At 41.9% G+C, this 18,731-nt stretch overlaps 1 protein-coding gene across 3 annotated transcripts in view; it reads left to right on the top strand.

Moving 5' to 3' along the window:
• Positions 1–5,562, top strand: part of LOC308589600 (adapter SH3BGRL-like) — a 34,136-nt gene extending 28,574 nt beyond the window's left edge. For 2 of the 3 annotated variants that reach the window (XM_081198826.1, XM_081198828.1), the window contains exon 8: positions 3,144–5,562. The gene's annotated coding sequence lies outside the window, so the exon portion shown is untranslated. The remainder of the gene's footprint in view (positions 1–3,143) is intronic. The other variant, XM_081198827.1, reaches the window with a different exon arrangement.
• Positions 5,563–18,731: the final 13,169 nt, after the last annotated feature.

Genomic DNA, 18,731 nt, shown 5'->3' with positions numbered 1-18,731 from the left:
TCAGGTTTCCCTTCTCCGAGACGCAATTTGATTTTTGCCTCCACTTGCACCCATCGGCTCCAGGGACCACACATTCGCTCAATAACACGCACAGACATTTCCCCTTCCTTTTTCGGAGAAAAAATCTGCGTGTTATAGAGAGAAAAATACGGTAGTCTTATTTTTTGTTGTATACAGTTGTGATTGTTTACTCAAACCCTGCCAATGAGTCCATTTCTTTATGTTGTCTCTTCATATATGTTGTAAATGGTTCCCATTCTCTTTTATAGTCTTTGTTGTCCTTTTCATGTACCTTTTCTGTTAGTTTTGCCAGTTCTGCATATTCCACAAGTTTCCCTTGCCATTGTTCTTTTGTTGGTATTTCTTCTGTCTTCCAAGTTTGTGCCAATATAATTATTGCCGCTGGTAGTGCATTCATCTTTATTGCTGCTATCCTTTCCATCAAGGAGAGATTCATTCTATTCCGAATTTCCAAATCTTTCTTAATCTCATTCCAAACTTTCTCATAGTTGTCTTTATATAAATTTAAGTTTTTATTAGTAAGCCAGATTCCTAAATATTTGACTTTTTTGTGAATTTCTACTTTTATAATCTCCTGCAATTCCCTTTTCTCCAGTTCTGTCATATTTTTTGTTAGTATTTTTGTCTTTCCTTTATTTAATTTAAATCCTGCCACTTGCCCAAACTCTTGTATTTTTTCTAAAGCCTTAGGGAGACATAGTTTTGGTTCCTCAACTGTGATTACCAAGTCATCTGCAAATGTTTTCAACTTAAATTCATTTCCCCCCGTTTTTATTCTCACAATCTGCTTGTCTGCTCTTATGTTTCTGTTCAAAACCTCCAGGACCAGAATGAATAATAAAGGTGATAACAGACATCCTTGTCTCCTTCCTTTTTCTATTTTGAATTGGTTCATTATCACCTGGTTAATAATTAGTTTTGCACTCTGTGCTGTATATACAGCTTGTATCCCTTTTATAATTTTTTCTCCATATCCCATTTCTTCCGTCACTTTCTTTATAAAATCCCAAGATATATTATCAAATGCTTTTTCTGCATCTATAAACATCATTGCTGCTTTTTTCTCATTTATTACTTCTAAATACTCTATTACATTTAAGATGTTTCTTATATTATCTTTCATCTGCCTACCTGGAAGGAATCCCACTTGGTCTGGATGTATATAAATATTTAAGACCTTTTTCAATCTATTAGCTAAAATATTAGCAAATATCTTATAATCATTGTTCAATAATGAAATGGGTCTATAGTTTTTGACCAAGGTCAAATCTGTATCTTGTTTTGGAATCAAAGTAATATAAGCTTCCTTCCATGTTTCTGGAATTTCCCCATCTGTTAATACTTCATTCATTATGTCTTTCATTGGATTTACAAGCTGTTCTTTAATTTTTTTATAATACTTTGCTGATAATCCATCTGGTCCTGGTGATTTGTCCACCTTTATTTGATTTATTGCCTCGGGGATTTCTTGATTTGTTATTTGTGTATTTAAAAATATTATCTCTTCTTGTTTTATCTTTGGCAGATGACTCTTTTTTATATATTCCTGTATGTTGATTGCCTTTTCATTTCCTCTTTTGTATAAATTCTGAAAACATTTTTAAAAGACTTCCCTTATTTCTTTTGTTTTATCTGAAACTTTCCCATTGGAATTAATTTTACCTATATGATTCATCTGTTGATTTCTCCTTAATTGCCATGCTAACAATTTTCCAGGTTTGTTTGCATGCTCAAAGAATTTCTGTAATATAAATAAATAGAAGGTATACTTCCTCCTTGCAGTTACTTTTGTGCACTTAAGCACAATATATGCTGTGATTGGGTTTTGTGGCGTGTGCATTTTTTTATTGTGTTGCCAATCAAAACAGTCATTTGGCTGACTAATGCCATCTAGTGTTTTAAAATGAGGTTGTAAAAGCAAACAGGTGGTCCAGCGAAGCACACTTTTGACACTGCCTGGCACACACGCCTGGAACATCAGGTTAATATTTTACAGAAATATTAAGTCAGCTCTCAAAAAAGAACTTAGTCAATGACAGGAAAGTCATTCCTGTAGTGTAAACATAATACGGTCTGCACTGCCTGTTGACTTCTTTTTATGATCAGATACCATTTTAAAATTAATTTCCAGCAGTGCTGTTAGATTAAGGTTACCAGACGTCCCCGTTTCCCAGGGACAGTTCCCAGATTTACAGATCAGTCCCCTGACAAATTCTTATCATTCCGACTCATTTCAATGAAGTGTCCCCGGATTCATTGAAAAAAATCTGGTAACCTTATGTTAGATCGTCACTTGACCCATGACTAACAGGGTTTGTAGCTGGCAAACCAGCCATAGCTGGGTAAAAGGCACTCCTAGCCCCTGAGGCCACCTGAGCTTCCAGTTCCCCAGTGTTGGATCTAGGAGTACTACCAAGCTAGGAACCTTCTCCTTCCTGGGGACCACAGCCCCATCTAGAACAAACATCTCCCCACTTCCTGGACTTGATTGTTTGGAGCTGAGTTGGTCCTTTTGTACATAAAGCTGATGTTGGATGTATTGCATCAAATATATGTCGGGGACTGGCAAGACACTGATGAGTGTGCACCGGGTGAAGGGGGCTGGAGTCTGACTTGGGAGAAGAGGGCAGTGATTTGTGGGGAACTGTTCCAGCCAGGAGGCAAGAGTTCAGAGGCAGGGGAAGCTTCAGAGCTGGAAGGTAGGGCACTCGAGGAAGAGGCAGGTCAGGCAAGTGAAAGGGCCGGGTGCTTCCCTGCCCTCTCCTGCACCACTGTCTCCCAGAACCAGGAGAGAATTGAAATGAGAAGAGCAGAGGCAGCTTCCAAGCAGGCATAGTCTCCAACTGCATGTGCACAGCCCATAGGAGGAAGATACATAAGCTGGTGGAAGGGGCATGCGCCCTTGTTGCTGCAACGGCTCTATAGAGTGCAGACTTGGGAATAGCTGCATAGACACTAGGTTGGTGTGCGTGCGGTGGAGGGAGCAGTATTCATAGCCATGGAAACGACTGTAAAAGTGTCAACTTTGACAACAAAGAGCTAGCTAACTGCCGTGTGCATTCCTTTTGCTAGGGAGAACCCTTGGCAACATATTAAATTTTGGGGTTTTTTCCCCCCCACAGGAAACAGAAGCCCATGGCATCACTGCAGTGTGAAGATAAAAGCAATCACTTCCCCTCCACGAAAACACCATTGGCTTTACTCTCCAACTCCAGATATCGGCATAGATGTCACCTGAGAGATCAAGCAGCCCCGCAGGAAAATCTTTATATGTTGTGTCAAATGGGTCTTCAGATCTTCAGAACTTGATGGCCAACAAACACTGTGGGTCTGACTTTAGGGTGTCGGTTTCTGTGGGCAGGGATTGTTTCTCTCTCCATGTTTGTGCCCTGCCAGGCACATGCTAACAACGCTCAGAGGTGATGGCAAGGCTGAACGGAACTGGAACCTGCAAGGAAGCTCCACCTGTATGTACCATAATGACCTGCTTGTTTCTAAACTAGCCTTTGAAGTCGGTATTCTTTTTAATGTACAGCAACTGAAATAAAGCACATTTCATGTTGAATATCTGCTTATTCCCTACAGGCATTAATTTATCATAGTAAATAAGAAAACTCAAAGTTATGCTTGTAGCCTGCATGGTGCCTTCACTTCAGAAAAAGTTCTCTGTGACTGATTGCCTTCCTGAGTCTGTATTTTTGTGATAGCCCTGTACAGTATTCGATTATATTTTCATTATTTCATTGTTCATGGATGTAGAGAGCTTTTCAACAGACTCTGAGGATATTTGCTTACTTATCTCCCCCCCCCCTTTGTGCCACTGAAAAGCTATTTTCAGCTCTCCCTGTGACGTATATTTGGACAAGAACTGCAACTAATCGGTAGATGCGGGGCAATTTTTTCAATTCTCTTGCAATTATTTTGAAAACTGCAGTAGGCTGCGAGAAACTTGCACTCCATTGGGAAATTCTTTGGTGGGAACCCTAAGAAAATTAACAGGCGCCGTCAAAAAGCTTGTTCTAGCATTATGGTAAGAGTGTATACAGAGCAAGCGTCAAAATACAGCATATGCTTTATTGCAGATTGATTTATGTTGGCAGCTACAGATGGAAACAGCAAGGAAATTAGACAAGATGCATGAGACATTTGCATAGGATCTCCCAATTAAAAACAATTACAATTGCAGCAAGGAGGGATTGGATTGAGACCATGGGATTAAAAAAAGCACATTTCTTTTGTGCAGTTTTTCTGATTTCCCCCCTCTACCACTATTTGCCCTCCTGGGCAAAATGTACAGATTCCCACATGCTGCCTCTATGCTTTGCCCAGTTATGTGGGATGGGGGTTTTAACTGGAAAAATAGGATGGGGGAAAGGGTTTGAAATACTTCCCAGTGTAGTGGCCCTGATCCAAATTGGGCCACTGCAACTGCTGCTAACACTTCAAAAAAGTAGGAGTTCCTACTCATCACATTTAGTTTGTCCTTGATTCTGGATTCTCCTGTTGAATTTCCAGGCGCCATTAGACCTTGGCAGTCGTCTCTAGCTTGGCCTAGATGATTATGATAGTTGGACACGTGGCTTATATTTGAGAATCGGGGGCAAAACCTGACAGCTCTCTAGCAAGGCAGTTTTCGTGCAGTTATAGCTGGCATGATATGTGTGTTTGTTTTCAAATACTAGTTATTGAAGTGCCAAAGCCTTGTTTAGGAACACTTACGCTTTTAATAAAGACCACAATACAAACCTGGCTAATAGCTCAACCGCCCATTTACTCTAGGATAGTCTCACTGGAATCAAATGAGATTCCTTTACAGTAATTGGATTGTGGCCAAAGGAAAGCTTTAATTCTTTCTGTAATGGTGAAGCATTAAGCACTTTCATTGAACAACCTATGGCAAAAGCATTGCATAATTTATCCTAGAGGTGCTAGGATAGCCTTGGCTTACATTAGCTCTGCTTAACTCCTCCGAATAAACATTTTATTCTTGTTTTGCATCAGTTGGTGATATTGCAAGTTCCTGCTTTCTGATGGATAGTTCTATCTGTCCTGGTCATTGGGAGTCATTATAGCCCTCAAGTATACAGTCGCGATGTGTTAACTTCCAATGCCGGAGAGTATTATTTTGATGAAAACAAAAGCAATTGTCACTGCCAGTAGCAGGGGTTGGGTTGGCACAAGTTTACCATGGGCTGTACACTGTCTATAATCAGCTTGAATTGTAAAATGTGGGGGCAACATTGAACATTTTTTTAAAAAATAATAATCTTGGATATACACTTTAAAGCCCTGGACTTAAAGACTTGGTAGACCACGTGTGATGGTGTTCTAGCCTTTCCCCTTTTTTGTTACACACATTTGCCTGCCTTTGACTTGAGTTACTAGCAGCACACAGGTGCCAAACCACATTGGCAACCACATTGTCTGTAATGACTGCACTCTGTGTTATTTTGTTTATTTTTCCCACAGTGCCTTTGTGTTAGTGTAAGAGCTGATGAAGACTTCAGTGTACTTAAAGAAAACAAAACCTTTTTCTATCCACCTGTCTGTGTTTTCATTTATTTTCACGTGTCAAAGAAAAACATTCACCCATAATTGAAATTACTATGGAAAAATCTCAAGGGAATTCTTTCTCTGTTGAAGAGAATTACATTATGTTTGTTTTGATAAAGTTGAAGAAGACAAGAAGCTGCCTTATAGGCAGACCAGACCATTGGTTCATCTTGCTCACTTCTGTCCACACTGACAGCCCTGCAACTTTCCAGGGTTTCAAACAGGATAGTCCCAGACCTACCTGGAGATGTCAATGGCTGAAAATGGAGCTAAGGTGCATCACTTTACACTTGTTTACATCGATCAGCATTTGCCATTTTACTGCCCATTCACTCAGTTCCTTTTGGAACTCTTCACAGTCTCTTTTAGACCCTGAACAATTTAGTATGACCAGGAAACCTGGCCACCTCACAGCTTACCCCTAACTCTAGGTCATTTATGATTAAGTTAAAAAGCACAGGTCCATTCCCCCCCCCCTTTGAAATCTCACTTTTCTTGCACCCATCCACTTTTCAATAATAGCAGTGAAATATCTGCTCAGATATGACATGTGACTGGGCTGGTGCAAAATCCAGCTGCCACCCTGGCTCCATGCCTGGGTAAACATCTCCAGTTTATGGGCATGAAAAAACAACAGAGTACCCAGACATGGACAGTAGGCGAAGAAAATCCAGTGCAGTGTCCAAACAAACAGACACACAAGCAGCAAAGTTCATCAGTAGTCGTTTACTGAGGTTCAGCTGCTTAAGAACATAGTTACAGCATCACTGCGTCCCCAGTGACCGTCAAAAGCTTCAAAACATAGAGCCATAACTGAAGAACAATGAAAGACGAATGAAGAAAGATGAATGAAAAACTGCCTAGAAGCCCAGATATATCTCAGATTTGTGACCTTGGCTCTTTACAGACTCAACAGAATCTGTTCATAAACAACAGGTGCACGGATGCCATAACGATAAAAACCTGACAACTCAAAAACTTTATGTTCTACACCCATGATAAGAAACATACCCTGACAGTATAGAGGAAAGAGAGCCTTGCTGTGTGGCCTATAACTCCTGTCATGAGCAGCTTTAAAACTTTATTATAAAAAAATAAAAATTATTATAAATCAGTTTGGAGATGGTATTTAACACCAGTCAGATTAAATCAAATCAATGAGGAATATTTGGTGTTATGTTGGAGGAGATGCCAGGAAACAGAGAATTATGTTCACATGTTGTGGCAAAGGGTGTTCAAGGAGATAACAAAAATCTCTGGGCTAAAGCTGACCAGAAGTCCAGAGGTAACATTACATGTATTATCAATTTACGATGGGGTGGAAGGTTCGCAGGCTATGAAGGACTTGCTCACAAACTTATTGACAGTTGCACAAATTATGATAGCTAGGAAGTGGAAGGGGAAAGCAGAATATAAAATGGAAGAATGGTATCAAAAGGTGTGGGTAGAGCTATTAATGATAAATTAACATGTGCAATTAAGGTAAGATGGGGAATACACAGGAGAAATGATTTTGAGGAGATATGAAAGGTATTTGTAGAATTTGTATTGTTAAAATGGAAAGGAGTCAAACCATTGCAAGAGGTGTCAAAATTTTGGGAGGTTAGATAGTTACAATGGAATGGTCTCAGTGGCGGGGTGCACATTTTTATTCCTATTTATGATTATTACGTCAAAAAACAACAACAATATTATTAGATATTTTACCTTTTATTATTTTATTTTACCTTTTATTATTATGCACGCTAACACAAGAAGTAAGGCTAGAAAAATATGTAGACTCCAAATGTTTTCAATAAAGTTATACACCTGGCCTGGAATAGCTAAAAATTACTTCGAGCAAGCTTGATTTGTGAAGTTTTTCTTTGAAGGACAGACCCCCTCCATCCTGCATATGAAACTGTCTTAGAAAGTCCTTCTAGGGCCAAAAGTGCCTTTGCATGTGGCATGAATGGCTACTATTCCATGATTACAAGCCCAAGACCCTCTTAGGCACACAGAACAAATGCTATTGTCATTTGGATTTTGACCACGGTGGAATTGGGGGCAGTGGGACCGTTCTTGCTATTCTTTCCCCCTTATGAAAATGGCTTAGGGTGCCAGACATCATAAAACAGCACTGCATCATTGTCCAGAACAGCAGAAACATCATTCATAAGTCATGCAAACACCTACTTGTCTGAATATTTGCCAGCCATGCAGCCTCGTACTGACATATACCAACAGAAATATCACACAGATGGTCTTTAGTAATGCTTCAAACAAATTCTGCATTCCCGTCCCAATACCTTTGGTCTGATGGTTCTATCATCCTTGAAAGTTCCAAGGTCTTCTGCTTCTTTGGGTCATCATGGATTGTAGACAGTGTTAGTCGTACTTAGCAGATCCCTTGAAATTAGCAAACAGAATTAGCATAGCTCAGTTAAATGGGCCTTCTCTGAGCAGAACCTAGTTCCATACAGCCCATTGACTTGCCTATTTCCCATGGGCTCAGTGAGATATACAAGCTGGAACATGTGCAGAGAAGGGCAACCAAGATGATCAAGGGTCTGGGAACCGAGCCTTATGAGGGAGCTGGTATGTTTAGTCTGGCAAAGAGGAGACTGAGAGGAGATACGGTAGCTATCTTCAAATATCTAAAGGGATGTCACAGGAAAGATGAAGCAAGTTTGTTTTCTCCTGCTCTGGATGGTAGGATCCAAACCAATGTATCCCAAGTTACAAGAAAGGGATTCCAACTGAACATCAGGAAGAACTTTCTGACAGTAAGAGCTGTTTGACAATGGAACGGACCCTGTCGGAAAGTAGTCGACCCACCTTCCTTGGAGGGTTTTAAGCAGAGGTTGGATGGCCATCTTTCATGGGTGCTTTAGTTGAGATTCCTGCATTGCAGGAGGTTGGAGTTGATGATCGTAAGGGTCCCTTCCAACTCTGCAATTCTATGATTCTATAATCATAGCAAAAGGAGGAGAGACCAACGCCTGCACAGCAAAGGATATATTTACCGACACCCGTTCCATCATGGTGGAGCAGAAAAGAGAAGAAACAACGTTCTATTGGCCAGCAGCCTTTTGCCCTCTCCTTCAGCTCTCACCTAGTGGTTGCCATTCTAGGTCAGGCTACCTCAGTGTTTCCCAACCTTTTTTGGGCAAAGGCACACTTGTTTGATGAAAAAAATCTCGAGGCACACCACCAATACAGCCCCGTGACGTCAGCGCGCAGCGTCACGCCGGGAGGGACACACGAAACTGTAAGTTTCAATTTTTTCCCCTCCCCCTTGCCGGGGAACCTCCAAGCTTTGGGGATGGGGGGGGGGAGGAGGCAGCAAAGCGAGGCAGGAAGGAGAGCGCAGCTTGGCTGGGTGAGCTTTGGCAGGTGCAGGGAATGAGAGCCGCGAGGCGGGCGCTGCGGACGGAGGCACAGCCCGCCGAGCTCGCAGGCAGCCAGGCAGGCAGACGGCGAGAGCCCCGCGCTGGGCGGCCTCTCCTCGCCGCCGCCGCCCTGCCTCTCGCCGCCCGACTCGCCCGCCTCCCTCCAGGCAACATCTCGCGGCACACCAGGCAACATCTCGCGGCACACTAGTGTGCTGTGGAACAGTGGTTGGGAAACACTGGGCTACCTGAACTCTTTCCACCCCAACTGTGACCTTAGGTACTGATTCCTGAGTTTGCTTTTCCCCTCCATGCTCCCGACCCCCTTTTCCTTTTGTGTCAGTTCTTCTGGACTGTAAGCCTAAGAGGAGAGTCTGTCTTGTTTATTTATTGGAAAGTCCCTGAGTTTTTGTGGTGTTGTTCTTTTTTATAAAAAAAGAGAGCTATAAACGAACAAAAAACAAATGTAGAAGCAGGAAGTACACTATACCATGTATGCTGGTGGAAATAAACCTCACCCGCCAAAAGCCACCACCCGGTTTGAAAAGGCTTGCTGGCATTGTGCGCATTGGTTCACAAAAGTTAGAATCACAACAGTTATATTCCTTGTTCCTTTAAATATGTTATTACCAAAAACTGCAGGGATTTTTGCCAATAACCAAAGGACTGGGAGGTGGAGTGGGTATTTCCTGCAAGTAATGCAAAGATCCTCTTCATGGATCACTGTCTTGCCGTGGCGAAGGGGCTTGACTAACTCAGAGAAGCTATGAGCTATGCCGTGCAGGGCCACCCAAGATGGACAGGTCATAGTGGAGAGTTTTGACCAAACGTGATCCACCTGGAGCAGGAACCGGCAAGCCACTCCAGTATCCCTGCCAAGAAAACTCCATGGACAAAAGCAACAGGCATATAAAAGTTATGACGCTGGAAGATGAGCCCCTCAGGTGAACTAAAATGGACGGGAATGGGTGAATTCAGTTCGGATGACCATCATATCTACTACTGTGGGCAAGAATCCCGTAAAAGAAATGGTGTGGCCCTCATAGTCAACAAAAGAGTGGCAAAAGCTGTACTGGGATGCAATCTCAAAAATGATAGAATGATCTCGATACGAATCCAAGGCAGTCCTTTTAACATCACAGTAATCCAAGTTTATGCACCAACCACTGGTGCTGAAGAAACTGAAATTGACCAATTCTATGAAGACTTACAACACCTTATAGAAATGACACCAAAGAAGGATGTTCTTCTCATTATAGGGGATTGGAATGCTAAAGTAGGGAGTCAAGAGATAAAAGGAACAACTGGCAAGTTTGGCCTTGGAGTTCAAAACGAAGCAGGGCAAAGGCTAATAGAGTTCTGCCAAGAGAACAAGCTGGTCATCACAAACACTCTTTTCCAACAACACAAGAGACGACTCTACACATGGACATCACCAGATGGGCAGCACCGAAATCAGATTGATTATATTCTCTGCAGCCAAAGATGGAGAAGTTCTATACAGTCAGCAAAAACAAGGCCTGGAGCTGATTGTGGCTCAGATCATCAACTTCTTATAGCAAAATTCAAGCTTAAACTGAAGAAAGTAGGAAAAACTACTGGGCCAGTAAGATACAATCTAAGTCAAATCCCTTATGAATACAAGGTGGAAGTGAGGAACAGGTTTAAGGATTTAGATTTGGTTGACAGAGTGCCTGAAGAACTATGGATGGAGGCTTGTAACATTATACAGGAGGCAGCAACTAAAACCATCCCAATGAAAAGGAAATGCAAGGAAGCAAAGTGGCTGTCCAACGAGGCCTTACAAATAGCGGGGGAGAGAAGGCAAGCAAAATGCGAGGGAGATAGTGAAAGATACAGGAAATTGAATGCCGATTTCCAAAAAATAGCAAGGAGAGACAAGAAGGCCTTCTTAAACGAGCAATGCAAAGAAATAGAGGAAAACAATAAAATGGGAAAAACCAGAGATCTGTTCAAGAAAATTGGAGATATGAAAGGAACATTTCGTACAAAGATTACCATAATAAAAGACAAAAGTGGAAAGGACCTAACAGAAGCAGAAGACATCAAGAAGAGGTGGCAAGAATACACAGAGGAACTATACCAGAAAGAAATGGATGTCTCGTGCACCTCATGTAGTGTTGTTGCTGACCTTGAGCCAGACATCCTGGAGAGTGAAGTCAAATGGGCCTTAGAAAGCACTGCAAATAACAAGGCCAGTGGAAGTGATGGTATTCCAGCTGAACTATTTAAAATTTTAAAAGATGATGCTGTTAAGGTGCTACACTCAATATGCCAGCAAGTTTGGAAAACTCAGCAGTGGCCAGAGGATTGGAGAAGATCATTCTACATCCCAATCCCAAAGAAGGGCAGTGCCAAAGAATGCTCCAACTACCGCACAATTGCACTCATTTCACATGCTAGCAAGGTTATGCTTAAAATTCTACAAGAAAGGCTCAAGCAGTATGTGGACCGAGAACTCCCAGAAGTGCAAGCTGGATTTAGAAGAGGCAGAGGAACCAGAGACTAAATTGCAAACATGCGCTGGATTATGGAGAAAGCTAGAGAGTTCCAGAAAGACATCTACTTCTGCTTCATTGACTATGCAAAAGCCTTTGACTGTGTCGACCACAACAAACTATGGCAAGTTCTTAAAGAAATGGGAGTGCCTGATCACCTCATCTGTCTCCTGAGAAATCTCTATGTGGGACAAGAAGCTGCAGTCAGAAGTGGATATGGAACAACTGATTGGTTCAAAATTGGGAAAGGAGTACGGCAAGGCTGTATATTGTCTCCCTGCTTTTTAAACTTATATGCAGAATACATCATGCGAAAGGCTGGGCTGGATGAATCCCAAGCCGGAATTAAGATCGCCGGAAGAAATATCAACAACCTCAGATATGCAGATGACACAACCTTGATGGTAGAAAGTGAGGAGGAATTAAAGAACCTTTTAATGAGGGTGAAAGAGCGCAAAATATGGTCTGAAGCTCAACGTAAAAAAAACGAAGATCATGGCCACTGGGCCCATCACCTCCTAGCAAATAGAAGGGGAAGAAATGGAGGCAATGAGAGATTTTACTTTCTTGGGCTCCATGATCACTGCAGATGGTGACAGCAGTCACGAAATTAAAAGACGCCTGCTCCTTGGGAGAAAGGCGATGGCAAACCTAGACAACATCTTAAAAAGCAGAGACATCACCTTGGCAACAAAGGTCCGTATAGTTAAAGCCATGGTTTTCCCAGTAGTGATGTATGGAAGTGAGAGCTGGACCATCAAGAAGGCTGATCGCCAAAGAATTGATGCCTTTGAATTATGGTGCTGGAGGAGACTCTTGAGAGTCCCATGGACTGCAAGAAGATCAAACGCATCCATTCTTAAGGAAATTAGCCCCGAGTGCTCACTGGAAGGACAGATCGTGAAGCTGAGGCTCCAGTACTTTGGCCACCTCATGAGAAGAGAAGACTCCCTGGAAAAGACCCTGATGTTGGGAAAGATTGAGGGCACAAGGAGAAGGGGACGACAGAGGATGAGATGGCTGGACAGTGTTCTCGAAGTTACAAACATGAGTCTGACCAAACTGCAGGAGGCAGTGGAAGACAGAAGTGCCTGGCGTGCTCTGGTCCATGGGGTCAAAAAGTTTTGTTCATTACACAAGACCCCACACACTCCTTTGCCATCACTCTTGCTTTGCTTCTACGCCATAGTTTATAAAAATAGCTAGGGGGATAAGGCTGACTTTGAATGCTAGTTGTATGGCAGTTTTTGCGTAAAGCATGCCTCATCCTATTATAAGAGGGATTGGATTTATGGTTGTAAGGATGGGGTGTGTTAGGGTGAACAAGACTGTAAGCAGGGTTGAATGTAAGAGAAGATCGTGCATTTTTACTTCTACTTGGAGTTGCACCAAGATTTTTGGTACCTAAAACCAATGGATTGCTGCTTTCCTATAGAGGTAAGAGGCCTAGGAATTTTATTCCTAGTAATTTGAGTTAGTAGCTCTAATTGTTAATACACCTCTTGGTAAATAAGAAGATAGGGCTTCTGTTTCTAGAGTCACAGTCTAGTGTTTTGGGTAAACTATATTTACAAGTGAAAATGCCTGAGATGAGGGCGGGTTTCATGATTAGGAGTCCCAAAGGTAGCAGGTGTAAGATAAAGGTGAGATGTTCTCGAGTGTGGGTGGGGGGAAGGAGGCGGAATTGTGTTGAAATGCTTCCTCGTTGGGTTATTAAGAATATATAGAGGGAATAAGTAGCAGTAATGAGAGTTCCAATTCCTGTAATAAAAATTGTTAAGGTGGATCAGTTGAATAGGGCGGTGATAATAAATAGCTCACCGAGTAGGTTGATTGTTGGGGGTATAGCTATGTTGGTTAGGTTGGTGAGAAGCCATCAAGTTGATATTAGTGGAAAGGCTAGTTGTAATCCTCGGACGAGTAGTAGTGTACGGGTGTGTGTGCGTTCATAATTGGTGTTTGCTAAGGTAAAGAGGGCTGATGATGTCAGGCCGTGTGCAATTATTAGGGTCATGGCTCCAGTCAAGCCTCATGGTGTTTGTACAATAATAGCGGCGGTTACTAGACCTATGTGGTTAACGGATGAATAAGCGATGAGGGCTTTTAGGTCTGTCTGTCGTAGGCAGACTGAGCTAGTTATTACAATGCCTCAGAGAGCGAGGATAATAATTGGGAATATAAGATTAGGTGGGTGTGGATTTAGTATAGATGAAATACGGATTAGGCCATAGCCACCTAGTTTTAATAAAATTGCAGCTAATACTATTGACCCGGCGATTGGGGCTTCTACATGGGCTTTTGGGAGTCAAAGATGAAGGCCGTATAGGGGCAGTTTAACTAAAAAGGCAAGGAGGCAGGCAAGTCAGAGTATGGGGCTAGAGTCTGTTAGGGGGAGCTCTGGTTGAACTAGAAAAAAGAGTTCTATTGAGGTGTGAAGGTATTTGTTACTAAAATATTGCAGTGTGATTAAGAGTGGTAGGTAGCTTGCTAGGGTGTAGAATAGAAAGTAAAGGCCGGCATTTAAGCGTTCAGCTTGATTTCCTCAGTGTGTAATAATGATTAAGGTGGGAATTAAGGTTGTTTCAAATAAGATATAAAATAGAATTAACTCTGAGGCAGCAAAGGTTATGACTCTTGCTTTGCAATTTTTATAATCTCATTAGCATGCCTGGCACTTACCCTTTGATTTACTACCTCATTCACTTGTCGAAGTTATTTCAAGTTACTACTTACAAATGCACAGAAATTGCCATCCCCATTCTCTGGGCAGTGACAGAACCACCAGCTTTGAGGTCAAAATAACCTTTTCTGTTATAATATATATTTCTGCTAATTGCAAAGCTTCTTTCCAGGAAATGGTATGAAATAAAGAAATCCCTGGCAAAATTTAAGTATCTTCTCTGTTCTCAGCGGGCCTTGTTTTCAAGGCACATTTAAAGCTTATAACTTCACCCAAAGAAATCTGGGGACTGTTTTTTTGTTAAGGGTGGTGGGAACTGTAGCTCACTGAGGGGTAAACTATAGTTTCCATGATTCTTTGGGAAAGCCATGTGCTTTAAATGTATGGAGGGTACATTTAGATTACCCCCTGGAAACAGTACAAGATGTGTCCAGGAAACAGTCTTATCACTACTGCTATTTAATTTTCAGTTATTTCCAGTTGAGACTGAGGTTGATATGCTTGGAGAGGTTCCATCCGCAAATACTGTGATCTTTGTTCAACATGGCTAATTATATATTGCCAGGCACAGTTAACTGCTGGAGAGCTGGGGGTACTTAAAAGGTACTCTAGGTGATAGTTCTGAGACTATCTGTGACCATGTGTGGCAGTAGCAATTAATCGACAATGCAATACAATGCAAAAATGGGCAGAACAGCGTTTCATCATTTAAAAAATAAGTCAATATTCATTTTAAAAAATAAGTCACTATTCACACCCACTTATAATTACTTGTTCTTGCAATCACTTCCTCTTGGTGGGACATTTATCTAGTATTTAGTTTTGCTTTCAACAACTTGGCTTGCTTCCTCACGGTTCTCCTTTATGCCTTTATTATGAAGCAAGCATGCTTGATGAGCTTGGTTACTATGAAAACTACTTTGTCGCAAGGAAAGCAGTTCCCATTATCCAAGAGGCTTCCATCCCAGGAGCTTTAATCTGTGCAACAAAGGCTTTTCTGTGCAATATTAGCACTGGCATATCTTGAGCCTGACGACTCAAGGAAATTGTGTGCCTTGACACGCTTAATTACTCTCACAGGGTGTTAGCGAGAAAATTCTGTCTAGCTAGGCATTAGCTAGACAAATGGAGCTTTCATTAAAAATGCGTGCCTTTATTAAGTTTGCATACCACCATGTCCTCAAGGAACCCCTGGGTGGAATACAGGTTGATCCTAGAACTATTCCATGTAAAGCTATATGCCTTGCAGGGCACACCGGACATGCAGAGTGGCATCCAAGGGATTATCCTCTTTGCCCAATCTAACTACTCCACCACAGCAGTCCTTTTTTGGGTTGGGCTCTGGGTGTTCAATAAATATGGCAGGGCAGAATCATGGCCATAGGTTCCACCACACTCTTTTGCTCCACCATACACCAGCTCTGTGCCTCCACTTGCATATACGTTGTAGACATGTGATGGAATGCAAAGGACGGAAGCAGAACCTGCTGTCCCTCTCCAAGACACTTTCAGACCTCTCCCTTCTAAGCATCTGAAAGTGGCAACTGTCTCTACCTGGTATTATTTTAGGATCAAGAATGATTTAAATGGGCACAATCAAACTGTTATTTACATGGAACAAGAGCTGAACAGACTGCCTGAGATTCTCAGAGGCAATTTCCATGTGTCCAAAACAGAAGGTAAACTGCGGAACTTCACTTTCAAATGTGTTTTAGAAACAACTCCCTGTTCAAAACCAAAACAAGGAAACTGAAGGTCTATATCACTGAAGGTCCATCCAGCTGCTTTGGACTATGGCTCTCATCAGTCCAGCCACCCTGGCCATGCTGGATGGCTGATGGGATTTAAAGCTCAAAACATCTGAGGCTAGCAGGTTGGGGAAGACAGTCACTGCCAGTTCAGAATCCATGAGCACATACATGAAACAGAGATCTTTTTGCACTGACATGCATCACTTTACACTTGTTTCCATTGAACTGCATTCACTGGTTTACCACCCATCACTTAGGTTTGCAGAGAGTTTATTGGAACTCTTTGCAATCTCTTGTTCTAATGCCCTGAACAGTTTATAATCACCAGCAAACCTGACCACCTCACTGCTCACCCCTAACTCTAGATTGTTTATGAACAAGTTAAAAACTACAGGTCCCATACTGATCCTTTGGCAGCGGGGGTCTCAACTTTTGACATTGCTCCATTTGGAGAACTGTCCACTTATTCCTACTTCCTGCTATTTAATAAATTCCTGATCTACAAGAAGACCTCTCCTCTTATTCCATGACTGTTAAGCTTACCCAGGAATCGTAGGTTAAAAGCTTGCTGAAAGTCCACTTCTGTAGCCTAAGAACCACCAGGAAACATTCATCTTTGGCATGGAAAAATTCTAATAAGCAGCCATGCATATTTTTGTTTCAAACAACTTAATAAAAACTAACATGGACATGGAAAAAATTAAATTGAATGTATTAAAATACATTTGGTTCCATTGTGGCAAAAAACACACATTTGTCTGACCATTCTACCCCAGCTGTTTTTATTCTTCTGTTCTTCATCTCTAGCTAGATGCTTTAAAAGCAGACATTTTAAAAGTAGATGGATTCTTTTTCCTTCTATCTCTGCTGGTTTGGCATTTGCAAATGGGTACCTGGGCCTAAGGTAAATAAACTGAATGCTTACCTAACCTTAAGAAATAAGGTTTCTCAGAACTCTTGCGAAAGAACAATAAAATAGTGTTCAAATTAAATAGAACGTGTCTGAGCGATCAAAACAGTTCTGCAGTTTCCCTGATACTCTCATCAAAAGTTGACCACATTATTAGTTTCTGGTTTCCAACCTTCCAGGATGGGGCTGTTTCAGGCATTTCTTATTTAGATTTAATATGGAATCAATTGACTGCCCCCCCCCAATCCACTGAACGAACCAAAATCATGAATCTGTTGGTACAACTCATCAGGAAATACCAAAATTCAAGTCCACAATGGTTATAGCACCCAAAAGGTTTTTCATGCTTCTGGTAGATGTCTATGTTCTGCATTTCAACTTTGCTTGCATAAAAAATAAATCTGTGCCGATCTGCCACAATATAATAGTTACGGTATATTTTCTTCATTTAGCCAGATGCAGATTGTTTGTTAATATTTTCATTCAAGTGATTAGTGCAACTGTCACACCAGTTTGTTCCAAGACTGATGGAATTAGGATGACACACCATTTTATCCTTTGCCTCAGGCAAAGGCCTTAGTCTGATACCCTGGTGACTGTTGCATTAAAAATAAACAACCATACCCTAGGCCACCCCCAACCTCTCTCACCACCAAGGAAATACAGTGGACACTTGGGTTGCAAACGTGATCCGTGCGGGATGCACGTTCGCAACCCAGAGCATTCGCAACCCATGTCTGCGCATGAGCGGGTTGCGATTTGGCACTTCTGTGCATGCACAAAGTGTGGTTTAGTGCTTCTGCGCATGCGCGACCGCCGAAACCCAGAAGTTACCCGTTTCGGTACTTCTGGGTTTCAACGGTCCGTAACCCGCAAAAATGCAACCGGAAGCAGCTGTAACCCGAGGTATGACTGTACAACAAGTGAATAACAAGAGAACCCACACGTGATGCTGACACAAAACCCCATAGATACACTAAGTAGAAGAATAGAAGCAGGGCCACCCGACTCCAGCCCACTCACCATTCCCCTCCCCTCTTTTCTTCCTAATCTAACACTGTATGCAACACTAATGTCTCACAACAAATGAAACTGATCTATAGAAAAGACAACTTTAAAGGAGATAATGCACATATATTTGTACAGTGGTACCTTGGGTTACATACGCTTCAGGTTACATAAGCTTCAGGTTACAGACTCCACTAACCCAGAAATAGTGCTTCAGGTTAAGAACTTTGCTTCAGGATGAGAACACAAATCGTGCTCTGGCGGCGCGGCAGCAGCAGGAGGCCCCATTAGCTAAAGTGGTGCTTCAGGTTAAGAACAGTTTCAGGTTAAGAACGGACCTCCGGAACGAATTCATTAATTAACCCGAGGTACCACTGTAAACTAAGAAATCTTTAATAATATTTTTTATTAAAAAAAACACGTGCAAAGTGAACAATAGCACAGGAACGTAAGAAAGTGCCTTATATCAAACCCACCATTAGTCTATCTATCTGAAAGCATGGAGAGCTGCTTCAACAGGTATGGGGCCCTCCAAACATTGCTAGACTCAAATGCCAGTCATCCCTGACAGTTGGCCATACAGGCTGGACTGGCAAGAAGACAGCCATATTTCGGAAGACCACAGACAGGTTCCTCATCCCTGGTGTAGACAGCACTGCACTGACTGACCGCAGCATGCCAGGGTTTCAACGGGTGCCTCCCTCAGCCCTAACTTGAGATGCTAGAGACTGAAGTTGAGACTTCATTCAGGCAAAGCTGATCTCTGACCCTTCTCTTGTCAGCTTCACATCAACCTCATAATAAATGTCCAGTCTTCAAACTAATTACAAATTAATTTCAAGAGAATTACAGCCTTTCCCCTTGTATTCCATTGAGGTGCTGAACCCTAATTCTATGGAATCACAGAAGAAAAAAAAT

This window comes from Podarcis bocagei, assembly GCF_964188305.1.
Source record: "Podarcis bocagei genome assembly, chromosome: 6".
Classification (NCBI taxonomy): domain Eukaryota; kingdom Metazoa; phylum Chordata; class Lepidosauria; order Squamata; family Lacertidae; genus Podarcis; species Podarcis bocagei.
This window is presented reverse-complemented; position numbering and strand designations above follow the sequence as displayed.